A 3,993-nucleotide genomic window follows, 5' to 3' on the forward strand; every position below is an offset into this window, starting at 1 on the left:
CCTATGAGTGTCATCTGATGAAGATCATCAAAGGTTAGTGATTAATTTAATCTATATTTCTGCTTTTTGTGACTCCTCTCTTTGGCTGGAAAAAGGGCTGTGTGTGTTTTTTTTTACTAGGCTCTGACCTAACATAATCATATGTTGTGCTTTCGCTGTAAAGCCTTTTTGAAATCGGACATGATGGGTCGATTAACAAGAAGTGTATCTTTCACTTGGTGTATTGCACTTGTTAATGTATGAAAGTTACATATTTAAAAAATATATTTTTGAATTTCGCGCACTGCCTTTTCAGCGGAATGTTGTCGAGGGGTGCCGCGAGCAGAACCCCTAGCCATAAGTTTTAAATGAAAAAAAAGCAACATATCGATTTTCCATATATATTTTTTTAATTTTTTTAATTGCATGTATTTATTTCGTGAGCAATGAATAAATGTATGTGTGTTAAACAATTTTGTGCCATTTTGTGCCAAAAAAAAAAATATCATAATTACTACACGTGTCCAGTGATAGGCCGACGTCTATCAACATAACTCTGATTTGAAAAGGGTGGTCTTGCTGAGGGATGTGTATTTAAATGAAATGATGGTTGACAGAGATAGTTGATGATGGAGGAAGCAAGTTCAATCAGTGATGAGTTTGTAACGGTGCCCAAAATGTATAGTACCTTCTCTTCCTCCTCTCTCCCTCTCCTCTTCCTGCCTCCTTCCTCCCAGGGGCTCAAAGCATATGGCTGAGAATCTCTCCCTCCCTCCCTCCCTCCCCCTCCCTCCCTCCCTCCCTCCCTCCCTCCCTCCCTCCCTCCCTCCCTCCCTCCCTCCCTCCCTCCCTCCCTCCCTCCCAGAGATCTCAAGTTCCTGAGAGAGCTGAATTAGAGAAGTGGATTTGGATCTGTGTTCGGAATACTGATGATGCCAGTCGGAATGGGGATTATTCCCAGTGTTCTGATGCCGTGTGCTTGTCCTTGTAGTTTCTATGGAGATACGTGTCTGATAAATCCCCATGGGACTCAAGGATCCTTGATCTCCTTCTGTCTGTGCTTATGGACTACGTACTTCAATTCAAAAAGTCCAGCGACTGAGATGGTCATTGCACAATTTAGATTTTCTGGTCAATTAAACATTTATTTGTGGATTTTAACGTGTGCTTTGGGATATTGTCTTGGCCTCCAATTTTCAGCTTCCTGGCAGAGGCAAATAGGTTTTTGGCTAAAATGTCCTGGTTCTTGGTAGAGTACATGATGCTGTTGGCCTTGACAAGGGCCTCAGGACCAGTGGAAGCCTTATAATCCGCAAAACATCAAAGATCCACCAACATATTTTACAGTAGATATGAGGTTCTTTTTTGCATATGCATCCTTCTTTCGACGCCAAAGAGCTCTATTTTCATAGCACACAGTTCCAATCCAAGTGCCCTTTATCAGACTCCAGGTGTTTACATGTGTTGGTTTCTGTCAATAAAGGCTTTTTTCACAGCAACCCTTCCAAATTACCCATTTGCTTGGAGGTGGCAGCTAATTGTAGATGTGGAGACTTGGGGATCCAAGTTGTGTAATTCTCTAATTTTGGCCCTTTTATTTTTCTTTGCCTCCTGAACCATCTTCCTGTGTGTGGGGTCAAGATACTCTTACGTCCAATACCAGGCAAGCTGACCACTGCTCCAGTGGTTTTAAACGTCTTCATTGTCCTAATAGTGGTAAGTAGTATATTTTATGATTCTTTTTTTTGTTGTACCGGTTTGCCAGATTTTTGAAGGTCAACAAACATTTGTCTCTTTTTGTTTGTGAACCCTCTGCCTTTTCCTGTGGGGGATGGATGAAACATGGATTTTAAATGTTACCTCATTTTATACCCCTTTGAAACAGGAAGCCATGGAAGGCCACAATACAGTTCCTTAATTAAACTGAGATTTAAATGTAAAAAATGTAATAGGTAGAATGTTAATGGAGATTGAATGTTGTTTCATTTTATTGATGAGAATCTTTAGGTAATAATTTGGACACCTATCTTTCAAAAAATGTAAAATCTTGTTAAAAAATATATTTCTCTGAGCAATTATATTACTATTAAATAATATACTTTTCTGACAGTACAAAGTAGCTCAGTTTGAGTTATTTATTTGATTATTTCCCATATTATTGCTCATCTTTATCAAGGGGGACAATCATGTTGGACCTGACTGTATGTGTGTATAGTTTGTATATCAGGCTATAGTCAGCAGTGCAAGCAGTACTGCACAGATGGACAGAAAGATAGAGAGACAGACAGAACTGACAGAGTCACACAGAGACAAGGGCATCTGTACTGTGATGTGGTCTGTAATGTGAAACAGTAACACACACACACACACACACACACACACACACACACACACACACACACACACACACACACACACACACACACACACACACACACACACACACACACACACACACACACACACACACACACACACAGAGAGAACTATATTCACTCAAATGCTTTACAAGTTAATAAAAACATTTTTTTTTTTACATGAATACAGTTTTATTTATTTATTTATTTAGCAAACTCTCAACAAACCTGTAGAAAAGACGTATATAACACGTTACAGTATATAATCCTAACTCCTTAAAATCCACCCTCTGTAAAATGTGCATACCATCAAAGAGTGGGCCACCAACAAAATCATAAACAACAGATAAAATGCATCCCATGACATTTCCACATGCAAATAGTTCTGGATTCTATATGAAATGTATAAGTAGTGCTGAAGGAACGAGGCACGAGAGCAACATGATTTCAAATTGAGGCTGAACTGACCGATTTAGTTTTGGGTTTCAACCCTCCTCATTAGGAAATGAGACTGAGAACGAGATTTGGGTCTTGGAGGAGGTCATTGATGCGGGTGTCTCTTGTGTGTGTGTGTGTGTGTGTGTTTCTTGTGATATGCTTTGGATGTGCTTATCAATACACAATCACCTTTTGTCCCACCCATATCAATAAAGGAATTGTATCACATACAGTCATGCAAAGGTTTTACCGTTGCGTGAACTTCATCCTGTCATCTCTAAGTTGCGTGAACTTCATCCTGTCATCTCTAAGTTGCGTGAACTTCATCCTGGCATCTCTAAGTTGCGTGAACTTCATCCTGTCATCTCTAAGTTGCGTGAACTTCATCCTGTCATCTCTAAGTTGCGTGAACTTCATCCTGTCATCTCTAAGTTGCGTGAACTTCATCCTGTCATCTCTAAGTTGCGTGAACTTCATCCTGTCATCTCTAAGTTGTGTGAACTTCATCCTGTCATCTCTAAATTGCGTGAACTTCATCCTGTCATCTCTAAATTGCGTGAACTTCATCCTGTCATCTCTAAGTTGCGTGAACTTCATCCTGTCATCTCTAAATGTGTAACACGATAGGTCTTTTAATATGACACATTTGAACCCAAAACATTTGATTCATAAAATAATGAATCAGACGTCCCCCTGAAGGGGATGATGACTTAATCTTTGCGAGAGGAAGGTAAACCTAATTTCATTGGTCCTCGACTCGCTTATCAGTCATTTCATTCAGGGTAAGTGGAGTTAGCCGTGAGTTAGCCGTGAGTTAGCCCGCCCCAGATCAGGTTAATTCTGAAGGAATTATTGCTATAGAAATTTCCCTGACTAAAAGGTGAGCCACTTTCATAGGATCGGTTTTCCAGAGTTGACCAAAGTTACCTCTCTAACTCCTCAAACCTGATTCGTAATATAGGGCTCAGGTTGTGTCTGGAAGTATCCTGGGCTAGGCCTTTCACCAATCAGCTTCTGTCGGCTGGTGTGCGACCCATGGAGAAGTTGGTTTACATTTTGATAGCCTATCTCTGGGGCTAGTTAGGGACCGTCAAAAAAGTACACAATATAAATGGTACAATATTTTCATGTTGCACATATTTTAGTTCTCTTTACATTCTTTCAATATTTGTATATTAATTTCTACAATTTATAGTTGGGTTTGAGGTTTTTAAGTAAT

The 3,993-nt window shown here is 39.7% G+C and overlaps 1 protein-coding gene across 2 annotated transcripts in view; it reads right to left on the reverse strand.

Moving 5' to 3' along the window:
* Positions 1-2,516: 2,516 nt before the first annotated feature.
* Positions 2,517-3,993, reverse strand: part of LOC118379636 (copine-4-like) — a 47,039-nt gene continuing 45,562 nt past the window's right edge. For both annotated transcript variants that reach the window (XM_052469651.1, XM_052469652.1), the window contains exon 18: positions 2,517-3,993. This exon is cut by the window's right edge and continues 2,075 nt beyond it. The gene's annotated coding sequence lies outside the window, so the exon portion shown is untranslated.

This window comes from Oncorhynchus keta, chromosome 19, assembly GCF_023373465.1.
Source record: "Oncorhynchus keta strain PuntledgeMale-10-30-2019 chromosome 19, Oket_V2, whole genome shotgun sequence".
In the NCBI taxonomy this organism is placed as follows: domain Eukaryota; kingdom Metazoa; phylum Chordata; class Actinopteri; order Salmoniformes; family Salmonidae; genus Oncorhynchus; species Oncorhynchus keta.